A 15,361-nucleotide genomic window follows, 5' to 3' on the forward strand; every position below is an offset into this window, starting at 1 on the left:
AATGGCCTAGGGACTCTTTCTTCATGGTAATCAGCTGTGCAAGTTTAAATAGAGTTCAGTGTTATTTTTTTAACCTAAATTATAAAATCATCTGTCATGTGAAGAGTGTCATCAGGCGATATGGTGACACAGAGGCTATTACTTGGCTTTCATATATACTTAGGTTGCAAATAAATACAACTTCTTCTTTAAAATATAAAACAATCCCATCCAGCATATTCCACCTGTTGGAGATACGGATAACTGGGGATTCTCTCTTTGCAGTGGGAAAACTCAAAAACTTTCAGAGTGGGTTAAAAAATAAATCAATGCCAATTTGTCATTTCCACAGGAACAGAGAACATGTAAGTGAATACAGGGATCTGAAAGAATAAGGAAATATACTTTCAACTGGGTTGCAAATATACATTTCAGTTGATTGATCAACAAACTCATCACCCGAAGTGGGTGAACTGAGGACCCAAAGTATTCAGCTTGGGGAGTGAAGGTTTGAGAAAGGAAATTTGGTCTTGACGAGATGAAATATGAAGGGTCTTGCCTCATGCCATTGACCCATGGCCACCTTGGGTGGAGGTAATGAGTACTCTTGACTCCATGGTGTTGGTGTAAACAATCCCCTGGGCTTAAGGATCAGCTATTTAAATAAATTCAGGAGGCTATGGGCTAGAAGTCTTGTCTGCTTTTTAAACAATGAGGGTATACAGATCACAAAAGGTAAATCTGATATAATGGGAAGAAAACAAGAGGAAATGGAGCAGGGTAAACTGGAAGGTTAGAAATCCTGAAATCTAGTTTTGAGAAATAACTTTATCCATTTTAAACCAAATTGATAATCCTTACCTTATAAAGTTAGTATGTTACTGTCTACCTGAGGTTACCAAATATCTATTTTTTGTAAGACACTTTTAATTTTCAAAGTTACAGTCAATTTTAATGTATCTGTGTAAATGAATGGAGGTTGAGTTGAAAGCTTGTCCTACTAAGGCAACTTTTTAAATTTACCTTTTAAACATTAAAAATGTCATATAGATTTATATTTATATTTTACTAAATCCAGGATTAAAAATATTGATAGTTTAAGAAAAGAATGTATACATATCCTTAGTATGAAGAGTGACCTGGACTAGAATTCAAACATGTTGCTGTTAATTTCCTAAGTGAATAAATACTGAAACTCAAGTTCATTATTCACATTATTATGTGAAAGAAGCCAATCTTAAGGGCTACATTCTGTATGATTCCAACAATGTAACGTTCTAAAAAGACAAAAATATGGAGATAGTAAAAGGTTCAGTGGTTGCCAGGGGTGAGGTTAGTAGAGAGGTAGAGATGAATAGACAGAGCACAGAGGATTTTTAGGGCAGTGAAAATACTCTGCATGATATTATAATGATGGATATTTGTCATTATACATTTCTACAAACCTACAGAATATACAACACCAAGAATGAATCCTAAGGTAAACTATGGACTTCAGGTGATTATGATATGTCAATGTAAGTTCAGCCTTGTTAAAAAAATGTACCATTTCAGTAAGTGATGTTGAGAATGGGGGAGGCTCTGCATCTAGAGGCATAGGGTATATGGGAAATATCTTTCCTTTCAATTTTGTTGCAAACTTCTTGAAAAAAAAATTGTCTCTAAATAAAGAAATAAATGCAAAGGGTATGGATGGAAACAAGCAAGAAACAGATTGCATAATACTGTTGTTTCAATCCATGAAGAGACATTCTAGATTTTCAGAGAATAAAAACACATCCCCTCACAGACATTAGGAATGAGAGACCAAAGATTTTTTGGCCTCATCAATTATCCAATACAATGACTCTAATTTGGGGCTTCATTCTTGCCATTGGTATAATACATACTGTAGTCATTGCCCTCTAAATTTGAATTGGAGCACTAATATCCTTTTCATAGGCAGGCTCTTAGCCCTAATTGAAAAGTATATTTAAATAGAATAAATAACCTGCACAACTTGAGGTCTGAGAGCTGAGGTCACTATAAAGCTCTATTTCCAATCAGATTTGGACTCTTTACCTCTCTTTCTCCATGTCTAGTTCCTCAACATCCCATTTCCTATAGTTCAAATTCAACACCACTATATCCTTCCTCCACACCAGCTCTTTCCCAGGGACTCTCATATTTTTGTAAAGAGTGCTATCACTTTCCCTTGCTAAGGCTGCCTCCCTTAAGTAGCACCAACACAGACACAGACATACACACACACAGACACACACACACACACACACACGCACACACACACCAGCAAATACTCTACCAAGTTCTATTTATACTTCTTTTACTGTGTCTCCTAGATTTGCTCTCTATATCCCATTCTCAATGCCATCACTCTACTGTTAATAACCATATAACTGGTCTCCTTGTCTCTAATCTCTCCAGCTCCTATTGTCTCTGAGATTCTCTTAGCAAATCATTCTTCAGATACCAGTCTTATGACCTAATAATTCAGTAGCTCTACAGTGCCCACAAACAAAATATCTAGTCTTTTCCACCCAATTCTCTATTATCATTTCTTTTTACCCAACTCTACAGCCTACACTGCTGACACTCTCCTTCCCAAGTAGAATTCGTGTTTTCTCTCCCCTGTGCCGTGGCTTCAGCTACAACTACCTTTGCTTAAAATGCATCTGTCTCTACTTCATGGAATCCAGGTCGTGTTTAAGCCCTAATTACATTAACCCCTCCTTCATGGAGTTCTGCTGTGGTCATCCAGGCTGGCCTCCCTTCTTGAGACTCCCTTAGTATTTTATCTGTATCTTTCCTATGGGACTTATCACATACCTCCCTAGATCATGTTTGTTTGTGAATGCACTTTATCACTCCTTCTCTTTAACCAGGTTGTGAGATTAGATCCTGTCTTATTGATTCACCTTGAATGCCCCCCACAGTGTTTTACACATAGTAGGAACACAGTAAATATTTGTTGGGCAAAGAGCAAGCAGCTCCATCAAAAGCCTAGCAATGAAGACCTTTGATAAATTTCCCATTCCAGACCAGCCCCATTCCAAACATCAAATATTTGAGCCCATATTTATAAGATTTTAAAGAATCACATGATGAAATTCTGGGTTATTATTATTGTTCTTTTGGACCATAAATAAAATAAGGATAGATAGAAATATTAGAACTTCCATGATAAAAAAATAAAAGGAATGAATTCGGTAGACGTGATTGCAAGCAACTTGTAAAAGTGGAATATAGTCAAAATTCATTATGTGATTAAAATCCAGCAAAATAATTAGCTCTTTTCCAAAACTTCAAACTGAATCTCAAATAGGAAGAAGAATTTCATGTTTTTTATTGGTGCATCTAATTAAATCTGAACTCTGAAAACTCCTTGTTAAATGGGTCATATCTGAGAAACTATGGTAAGAGGAAGTTTAAACTGCATATTTCCTCAGCCATACAAACACTTTTTTTATAAAATAAAATGTGTGGACAGGTTTTCATAAAATTTTGAAGATGTTCTCTTTTGAGTTCAAGTACAATGTGAATTACTTCAGCAGATTATTAATTAGCTGCCTATGGAATGATAGAACCATGTTTTTGGTAAATCAACCTGAGGCTTCTGTTCTTTTTTGGAAATTAGAATAGGAAAATTTGAAATTATGTATTTGTTTGTACAATGCTGTGCTTTAAGTGAGTTTTCCTTTTAATTTTCCAATTCCCAGTGAAAGAGCAATCCAGTTTAAACCACTAATAAGGAAAGTTATAAAGAACACTCTAAAAATAAAATCACTGTCCAAGGTTTTCTGAACACTTGATGAGGTTGAGGGGCAGGTTAATTTACATGTCAAAGTACATTAAGCTGTCGACATAACAGGTCCATCTTACATATGGGAAAAAACAAGTACAATGCAGTTTACCAACCTCTATCTATTAACTGTCTCACATGGAAGAACTGCCGTCTGCTTCCATGGTCCTAATTTTGAATGAGTAGCTCGGGAGATAATGCTGCTTCTATCTCTAGAAACATATTCCTAACTGCTTCCATCTTTAGAAATATATACCTAACTGGTGTTTTAAATATACATCTATCAATTGTGGCAAAAGTTCCACAAATAGTAATGTCTAGACTTCCATCCTGGTTCCATTACTTAATAGTTTTGTGATATTCAAGAAGTCACCTGTTACCTCTGCAGCACTTAAAATAAGGATAAGAATCATTCTTCCATACAGGGTGTGATAAGGAGTATGTGATGTATGGCACAATGAACCACAGCAGCCCTCAGTCAGTTTTACTTCCTGTTGCAGGTGTACTTATTGTTGTGCTGTTGCTGTGTTGTTATGGTTACTCCTGCTGTACGGTCCAAATCCTTGATTTTACAGAAGACTAAGCAGTCCTAGAGGCATCAAGCAGCTATACCTTAATGACAAAGAGCATCTGTTCAGATGCCATACTGCCTAAGCTTGGATCCCAACCCCTCTCCCAACTACCTTTATGGCCTCAGGTAAATTAATTAAATGTCATTGTTTTAATTCCCTCATTTGTAAAAGAGGTCTAACCACCTCACAGTGTTGCTAGGCAGATAAAATGAGTTAACCCATAAAAAACAATTAGATAGCATTAAGTGCTCAGTAAACACTCGGTTGCTATTAGTACAATACTATTATTACTGCCACCACCATTGTTATTATTAACAGACCGTCCCACACTGCCTATTAAAATAGTGTTAGAATACTGGTTAACATATGATAAACACTAAACATCAGTTGCCATCTAAAGGTATCCAGGAGGGAAATGGCATGGTAATAATAATCTAAACTTTCACTTAAATTCTTGAAAAAAAAATCATGCCTTTAATTATGTGCTCTAGAAAGAAGGAAAAGTACTTCAGTTTTGTTCAATACTCCAAAGTACGCTGAACTCATTGCATTTCCTGCGCCGCAAGGGCTTTTGTCTGGCAGCAGGCTGACACACACACAGCCAGCTTGAGCCAGTTCTCACCTAACACTCAAGGCTGTGGTCGCATTCTCTTTTATGAAGCAAGCTGACTTCCAGAGCTCTTCCTGATAAGAAACTGCTGTACTGAGATAAGGAGTTCAGGAAATGGAGATAAGAGATACTGTAACAAGAAATCAAAATGAGACCACAGTTTGTAACTGGTGTGGCTTTGTCAGTGTGGCTGGAAGTTTGCCTTTCAGTCCACGTCCTTTGTGAAGAACGTCACAATGCATCTGCCACTTGGAGAGGCAAATGGAAAGAGATCATTACAGGGAATTTGTTTCTCTGTGTAAACTGGGAGAGAAGTTTAATAACCTGGAAATACATTAGGTGTGTAAATTCATAAAAGCATCAATATTGTTTGCCACATCTTTTCATTTAGAGGTGGCCGTATCTAAAGAAATATTGCTGATACTGTTTAGAAAGAAACTTCTAATATAAGGCAATAAAAAATTATAAAGATCATTTGAGCAGAGACATACTTTTGCATTCCCCTTAAAATGGTACAGCAACACTGAGACTGATCTGGTCTGGGCAAGACAGCACAGGTTTATTTCCACCTGTTCCTCCCTGCCAAATACAGATATAGACACTGAAAGGAATCCAAGAAGTGACCTAAGGAGAATTGTGAAAGGTGAAAAGGGAAGGAAGACTGGTGGGGAGCCAGTCCCTGCAGGAACAGCACAGCAGCTGGGCATCTCTTAGGCACATCTGCCCCACTCACTCACCCAACAGAAGGAGGTAACCAAAGCCCAGTGTTTCCCAACCCTTGACCTAGCAACAGAAGGTACTCCAAATAGGCTCATATCATTCCTGAAGAGGAATCTCCCCAGTGAAATGATGTGAGCTCAGCACCAGCGGTAAGAGGAGTAGATAGGGAGCCCTGTTAACAAGGGCCTGGCCCAGAAAGTATGCTTCTTCTGCACCGGCCTGGAGAACCCATTCCACTACAGAGACACTAGGTGGGCAGAGAGTACCAGCAAGGGTATCTCACCTTACCATGAACCTGCCCTGGGATGCTTCTTTGCCCCAAAAGCAAGCCCTCATCCACTCAGAGAAATTGGGATGTCAGGTACACAGGTGGGATTGTGGAAGGTGGTCTTGCTGGGCAGTGTCTTTGTCCCATAGGCCTAAGACTCCCCTTCCCCAAAGAGAGACAATGGGTCAACTGGGCGGCATCAACTAAAGGATCTCACTTTGACCTATAGGCTTAATTTTCCCTCCCCACCTAGAGGGAAAGGTATCCTGGCTTGTGTGACCCTTCCACCTCCTTAGGAAGCACCAATAGGGACCTTAGGAGCCCCAGAAACACCAGATTAACCAAGCAGACCAAAATAGCACTGCAAAGCATCTGAAAATTAAATTGTTATTGCAACCAAGTCTGTAGAAGTCAGTTAGGTCCTGTGTGCTAAACCTAAACAGGATAACTGCCTAATAAAATAAAGTAAAAGATGTAAATTGGACCCAGATTCTCCAAACATAAAAGCCAAAATGTCTAGAACACAATGAAAATTTCATCTATGGTATGAAGAAAAAAAAAATAACCACTTAAATGAGAAAAGACAACCAACTGATGCCGACACTGGGATGAATCACATTGGAATTATCTGAAAAATCATCATAAAAATGCTTCAACAAACACTTGCAAATTATCTTAAAACAAATGGAGAAATAGAAAATGTCAGCAAAGAAGCAGCTGTAAAAAAATGGAACTTATAGAACTGAAAACACAGTAATTGAAATTTTTTTAAAACTTGCTGATTGCTTCAAAAAGATAGTAGAGATGGAAGAAGATAAAATCAGTGAACTTCAGGACTTGAGGACAGATAAAATTTACTCAATCTAAACAACAGAGATAATGTAGACTAAAAACAAACAACAAAAAAGTATCAAGGGCCTGTAGAATAACAACAAAAGAGCCAAAATTCACATAATCAGAGCTGCAGAATGAAAAGAGAAAGGGGAACAAAAGGGTATTTGAAGAAATAATGGCTGAATGCTTTCAAATTTGGTGAAAGACACAAACTTACAGATTTTAAAAGGTAAATGACTCACCAGAGAAGATAAACCCTAAGAAATCCACACCAAGATGCAGCATGATTTAACTTGTGAAAATTAACAGAAAAACAAAAGTCTTGAAAGCAGTCAGAGAGAAAGAATGCATTAGGAAACACCAATTTGAATGACAGCATATTTCTCATATGAAATCACAGAGTCCAAAAGGAAGTGGTAAACACAGGTGCTGAAAGAAAAGAACTATTAACCCCAAATGTTATACACACCGTCAGACTTTTCTTCAGAATGGAAGTGAAAATACAAATATTCTCAAGTGAAGGAAACAAAAGAATCTGTCACTGGCAGCTGAAGACTGGATAACAGAGTTCTTGAAGAGGAAAGGCACCAATGAAAGAATTTTAGAGATGAGGAAGAAAGAACAGCAGACAAAAATAGAAGCATGGGCACAAAATACACTATTCTTCTACTGATGGGTCCTATAAATTGTACTTGATGATTGAATCAAAATTTGTCATATTTGATAGAGAAGGTAAAGGATGCAAGAAAGATTTCCATACTTCATTCAAAGTGACAAAACGTTGATACCAGAAGACTGTGCTAAATCACATGCATATATTGCAATTCCCAGAGCCGCCACTAAGAAAATCATACACAGAGATATATTCAAATTCAAAAACACCCTAAATAAACAAAACTGGAGAGCTAAAAAATGATTAAGTAACCCACAGGAAGGCAAGAATTGAGGCAGAGGAACAAGACACAGAAGAAGCAAACAAAAACAAACAAACAAAAAATGACAGGCTTAAGTCTTAACTTATCAGTGATAGCCTTAAATATAGACAGTCTAAACCAATTAAAAGGCAGAAATTGGCAGAGTGGGTAAAAAAAAATGATCCAACTATATGCTATTTATAAGAAACTCACTTCAAAATGATGACATAGGTAGACTGAAAGTAAAAGGACAGAATATATATACAATGCCAATATTAATCAAATATTTTTTAAAGCAGTAGTGGCTATATTAGTATCAGATAAATTATACTTTAGAGTAAAGAAATTTACTAGTGAGAAAGAAGGACATTACACAATGATAAAAGGATTTATCCACCAGGAAGAAAAAAACAATTCTAAGTGCGAACCCACTAATAAATAGTTTCAAAATCCATGAAGCAGAAACTGATACAGCTGAAAAAGAAATAGGCCCACAGTTATATTTGGGAACTTCAACACCTCACTTTCAGCAAGTAATAGAACTACTAAAAAAAAGAAAAAATAAACAGAAAGGAAAGAGAAGAAATGAATAACACCATCAATTAACAGGGTCTAACTGACATATAGAGAACAATTCCACAAATAACAACAGAATACATGTTTTTCTCAAGCACAGATAAACTATTCACTGAAACAGTTCATAACCTAGGCCATAAATTACTCTTAAAAAATTTTTAAAGAAATTAAGACCAGATAGAGTATGTTGTTAGACCATAATGGAATGAAACTAGAAATAACAGAAAGATGACGGAAAAAAATCTATAAACACTTAGATATTACATAACATACTTCTAACTAGTCCACAGGACAAAGAGGAAGTCTCAACAAAAATTTAAAAAGCATGTAACTGAATTAACATGAAAATAAAACATGCAAAAATTGGGATCTTAAAAATAGAGTGTTGCAAATTTGACTGGATCTATACTGTTGGAACTCAACCAAGAATTAGGAGAAGTGCAAATTGTAGCGCTCCAAAATCTTACAACTACAGACTATTTACTGTTAAAAGAACATAAGGGATGTGAACATTCCCCAGGAATGGGTTGTTTTAATTTGTCTGATTTCTCTCAGACTGTTCAAGTTCAGTTGGACAATATCCACCATATCATAGATAAGTTTTCACAAATGCCTAAGGTGCCTAACTGGTTTTCTTGGTTTCACTGGAGATGGCTGGTAATTACAGATAGGCTTTGGTTATGTAACTATACTCCTATTATGTTAATGTGTGTGCGCAATTTAAGTAGTAGCTTAAAACCTATACATGCTGAAGTTACTCTACAAGAAGATATGTCAAAGAAACAATCAATCTTCCCATGTTTTCTTCCGCCTGCTACTTCTATAGCTTTTCTTCTTCCTTCCTAATTACAACCCTTAAATAGAATTCGTGCCTCATATCAAATTTACCGAGTATCATAATTCTTCCAAGTGGTAAAGATACCTCAAGACAAATGCTGGGCATAGAAGCTACAGGGCATAAATATGCAAAGAAATAAAAAGCTAACCACATCAAACAATAAGGCTTCTCTCTCACTTACGAACTTTACATTTCCCTGTATGGCCCCGGAAGATGACTGGTTAGCCAGAGACGGGTAAGATTCCTCAAGGGACGAACAACCTAAGACAGGCACAGTCGCAGGGGGGTCATCAGGTGAGAAATTGGGGATCAACAGAGGTGAGGCTTAGAACCTCACCCCCCGTTCTGAGAGAAATCTTCTGCATACGTGGATGTTTTATTGCCCTTGTCTAGCTTGGATTAACACATAGTCTACAGGCACACACCTGATCATCTACATTTGCTCTCTTACAACACTAAACTATGTTTTCTACCTTTATCTTGTATCTACCTACCACTTCAGCATTTTATTAAAAATAATAATAATAAAGAGAGAAATGTGGTATCCACATATAAATCAAGTATAAAAACCAAATGAGTATTCATATTTGAACTGACTGTTTAGAGTTCATAATGCATGAGCAAAACCGAAAGTTTCTGTGATGACTGCCCTTGTACTGTTCACTATGTAACTTATTCATTATGTAAGAATTTGTTCTCCATGTAAGAACTTGTTTGTTATGCCTCAGAAGATTGGAGACTGACGAAAATTAGGCTTGGGGTGGATTAATGATTGTGCATTGAGCATTGACTCCCCTATACAGAATTTTATTGTCGTTAACAACCATTTGATCAATAAATATGAGAGATGCCCTTACCAAAAAAAAAAAAAAAAAAAAAAAGCACAGACTTCCAATGGTAAAATAAATAAGTAACCGGGATGTAATGTATAGCATAAGGAATATAGTCAAGATATTGTAACAGCTTGGTAGGGTGATAGCTGGAACCTAGAATTATGTATATAAATGTTTTATCACTGTGTTGTACACTTGAAACTAATGTAATGTAATACTGTGCATCAACTACCCTTCAATAAAAAATAATTATCTAAAAAAAAAAAATAGAGTGTTATGAGGCAAATTTGCAGGACTAAATACTTACAATAGTAAAGAGAAAAGATCTCGAATCACTAATCAAAATTTCTACATCAAGAAACTAGAGACAGAAGATAAAAATGTACCCAAAGCAAGTATGAGGAAGGAAATAATATAGATGAGAGAAAAAATCAATGGAATTGAAAATAGGGAAAACAATAGAAAAATGAACAAAAATGTTTCTTCAAAAAAATTAAAAACCTAACATATCTACAGCCCCCACCCCAAAAAATGAGAGAAGATACAAACCATCAATATCAGGGATGAAATAGGGATACCACTACAGATTTGACAACTTAGAATAATTGATCAATTCCTCAAAAACCACAAAATACCAAAACTTAACTAATACAAAGTAGATAATTTCAAGAGTATTATAATCACTACAGAAATTGAATTTGTTATTTAAAAGCTCCTGAAGAAAATCTGTGGACCCAGAAGGATTCACTGGAAATGCTACTATTGAAAGAATTAACACCAATTTTATAAAATTTCTTCCAGAAAATGAAAGAAGAGGAAACACATTCCAAGTCATTTTATGAGGCCACTATGAACCAAGCTGATCACAAAACTGGACAAAAGCAGTAGTAAAAACAAAAGCAAAACAAAACCAAAAACTACAGACCAATATCCCTCATGTAAATGGAAGCAAAAATCCTCAACAAAATATTAGCAAATTGAACACAACAATGTATAGAAAGAATTACATGCTATAACCAACTGGACTTTAGGTACACAAAGCTGTTTTCAACACACATCTGAAAAACAAGGTAGTCCACAATATGAACAAGCTAAAAAAGAAAAATTATACGAGATCACAATAATTGACACAAAAAATGCATTTTATAAAATATAACCCATTCAGGATAAAACTAAGCAAGTCAGGAAAAGAAGGGAATTACCTCAACTTGAAAAAGAGCATCTATAAAACAACCTATAGTTAATATACTTAATGGTGAAAGATTGAATGTCTTCATCCTAAAATCAGGAACAAGATGAATATGTCAGCTCTCACCACTCACTCAATATAGTACTAGAAGTTCTAGTCCATGAAATAAGGCAACAACAGAATACACACAGATTGGAAAGGAAGAAATAAAACTGTTCCTATTTGCAGATGACATGATTATCTACACAAAAAATCAGAAAGAATCTATACAAATCTTCTAGAACTACTAAGTAACTTCAGCAAGATCATGGGATTCTATCAACACACAAAAACCAGCTGTATTTCTGTATGGTAGCAATGAATATGTGGAAACAGGAATTGAAAACACAATACCATTTGCAATCATTCCAAAGAAAAATAAATGCTTAGGCATAAAGTTAATAAAACATATACAGGACTAATATGCTGATAAAAAGAAATCAAACGGAGTAAGTAAATGTTCATGGATTTAATGACTCAACATAGTAAAGATCCCAGTTCTCCCTGATATGTAGCTTTAATGCAATTCCTATAAAAATCCCAGCCAAATTTTTTGTAGACATATGCAAGGGTTATTCTAAAATTTATATGAAATGCCACAGATCCTAGAATAGCTAAAACAATCTTGCAAAGAAAAGTAAAGTGGAAAGGGGATCACTGGATCTAATGTTTAGGTTTACTCTATAGCCACAGTAATCAAGATAATGTGGTATTCGCAGAGGGATAGACACATAGATCAATAAAACAAAACAGAAAATCCAGAAATAGACACACACTAATAAGTCTAACAAAGTTTTGACAAAGTACAAAAACAATTCATAGGATTGTTTACAACAAAGAGTGATAGAACAATTAGACATCTGTTGGCAATAAATGAATCTCAACCTAAACTTCAGACCTTACACAAAATTAACTGCAGTCAATCCTGGACCTAAATGTAAAATATAAAACTATAAAAAGTTTTAGCAAAGGACATAGAAAGTTTTCAAGATCTAGGAATACTTAGATGATGCCAAAAACATAATCCTTATAAGAAAAAAATTGATAAATTGAACTTCATCAAAGTTAAAAACTTTTGTTCTGCAAAAGATCCAGTTAAGAGAATGAAAACAAGCTACAGACTAGGAGAGAATATTTGCAAACTAAAACAACAAAAGGTCAGTATCTAAAATATATAAAGAACCCTCAAAACTCAACAGTGAAAAACGAAATGATCACCTAAGAACATGAACAACCTGAGGGATCCTGGGTATTGGTACTGTTCTGTATCTTGACTGCAGTGTGGATACACAAAACTTCACATATGATTAACACTGGACAGACCTTGACACACACACATGTGTGCATGCACACACCCCTACACACCTTATTACACATTACAAGTAATAGCAGGAAGTCTAAATAAATTCAGTGGGTTAAATCAATGTCAATATACTGATTGTGATGCTGTATTTAAGTTTGCAAATATAAAAGGAACTCATACAACTCAGTAACAAAAAGACAAATGGAAAGAAGTTTTAAAATAGAAAGAGGACCTGAATAGGAATTTTTCCAAAAAACACATACAAATGGCCAACAGTACATGAAAAGATGCTCAGTATCATCAGGGAAATGTAAATCAAAACCACAATGAGATATCACTTCATACCTGTTAGAAAGTCTAGTATCAAAAAGACATGAGGTAGGTGAGGATGCAGAGAAAAGGGAACCTTGTGCAGTGTTGGTGGGGATGGAAAACTGGGGAGGTTCCTCAAAATATTTATAATAGAACTACCGTATGTTTCAGCAATCCCACTTCTGGGTATTCATCCAAGAGAAATAAAAATCACTATCTTGAAGAGATATCTGCACCCACATTTTCACTGCAGCATTATTCACAATAGCCAGCACAACTTAGGAAACAACCCAAGTGTCTAGAAATGGATAAAGAAAATGTGACACATATACACATATATATGCAGTGGAATATTACTCAGCCACAAAAAAGATGGAAATCCTGCCACTTGTGACAACAGGAATAGACCTTGAGGGCATTATGCTAAATGAAATAAGTCAGACAAAGAAAAACAAATGCTGTATGATCTCACTTATATGTGGAATTCCAAAAAAAAACCTCAAAGATACAGAGAACATATTGTTGGTTTCCAGAGACAGGGGTTGGGAGTAGGCAAAATGGGTGAAGGTGGTCAAAAGGCCCAAAGTTCTGTTTATTAAAAAGAGAGAAAAACTCTGTTGTCACATTATATTTAGACCCAGATGGCGGCAGTAACATGAGACTGAGGCCAAGGATGTCTCTGTTTCTGCATTTAGTTAAGCTGCCTCTCAGAGCACTACTCAGCCATGGCTAGTTTACAGGTAGTCCTGAGAAATGTCTGGTTGGGCTTATAAGGAGAACTATTTAGAGTAACATACAGGGAAATAAAGCTGTGGTGTGATAGAAGAGAGCTTTGTCCAGGGTCCCACAGCTTTCCAGTACAGGCACTTGCTAGGCTGCGGCATATACTCTACCTGATCTATTTACTTTTAGGAAAAGTGAGTTGGATAATTTAAATTCAAGAAATATTTTTAAGTTGCTTTGTGCAACAGACATACTATATAGAAACTAAACCAAACCAAACTTAGTTTATTTCCTAAAACATAATGGAGCAGGTAGGCTGTCAGCTTTTTGACAAGGCAGTGACAGGCAAAGCTACACAAGGCATATGAGATGAGCAGATTACAGAAGATGATCTCTAGCCAAGGGAATCAGAAAAAACCTTCAGGAAATGAAACTTATACTGGACCGTAAATGGATTTCAGAAGGCACGAGGGGTGAAGGTGTTCCTGAAAGAGGGGAAATAGTGAATAGAGCCAGCCCTGGAAAGGGCAAGTTCAAGAAACTCTTCTTGGAAGTGTGTGTGTGTGTGTGTGTGTGTGTGTGTGTGTGTGTGTGTGTGTGTGTGTGTGTGTGTGTGTCATATCCAAGCAGGGACACTAGAAAGACTGAAAAGCATATTGAAGATATGGTATTAAGTATGCTTACCTACCATGCCCAGGAGGTTGGACTTTATATGATGAGGGGAATCATGAGATTTATGGTCTACAGTACCTAATTTTGAAATGTTGTATAGACATGGTAGAACTAAAAATGACTGAGCAATTTTGAGTGTGAATGATGGGGAGATGGGATGTATTTAATGGGATAAAAGGCAAGTCTGATGCAAGTGTGACTTTTGCATAAACTATCTGGATTATCTTTAACTGGCTAAAAACCAAGGATCACTTCCCACCTTCAACTAGACACTCAAAAAAGCATGAATTCTTCCTAATGCCCCTGGTCATCTTGGGGGGTGGGGGTGGGAGTGGTGGGGGCCAGCCACGAATAGGCTTTCCCAGGTAGTGTTGAATGTCCTCCATGACACTCATGCCTCCTGCCCTGCCCTACTAGGTGGAACTCCTGCTCTTGCCAGTAGTCCTAAACTTTCTCAGGAACATGGGTATATGAACGGAATTAAGGTTTGTGGGGGAGGAGTAACAGATTAGCCAGCTCCCACATCAGCATGGATAAGTTTATCTAATTAACCTCTGATGAATCCATTGTCACCAGAAGGATCAGGACACTGGAAAATAAAAGCTGAGTAAATGTTTAATGTGAGAAAGAGAAAGAAGCAAGATGAACTTCCCAGATTCCAACCAGATTTTGCTGGGCGGCAGGATGAAGTTTTATCTAAGAATTCTCCAAAAGGAGGCTAAAGGCTCTAAGCACAAACATGCTTCCAAAGGACTCCACCCTTGAGAGGCCTTTCAACTGGCTTTGGCTTGAAGCCCAACCAATTTTAGTAAAGGTACTTAACAGGAGAGTATGCCATGAAAAAAAATCTTTGTCCGATGTCAATTTCATATTTATATTTTAAAACGAAATAATGAGAATTAAGAAAGAAAGAAAGTTAGCTTTATGTTTTCCATAAAGGTTTTAGAAAGTGCCTTGGCAAGACCTGCCAGCGAAGCAGCTCCTCTCTGGGCTACAGTTGTTCAGTGTGACTCATAGTGGGTCACCTGCAGCCGGAGACTCATTTCTACCCCCAGTTTAGAATCAAATAAATGAACAGCACACCACCTTTGGAGAGACACACGTCATAACTAAATACGTCATTTGGAAAATTATATGTAGCTAATTGCCCAGGAGAGAACTCTTAGCTTTTCAGAGATTC

The sequence above is a fragment of the Manis pentadactyla genome, chromosome 5 (assembly GCF_030020395.1).
Source record: "Manis pentadactyla isolate mManPen7 chromosome 5, mManPen7.hap1, whole genome shotgun sequence".
NCBI lineage: Eukaryota > Metazoa > Chordata > Mammalia > Pholidota > Manidae > Manis > Manis pentadactyla.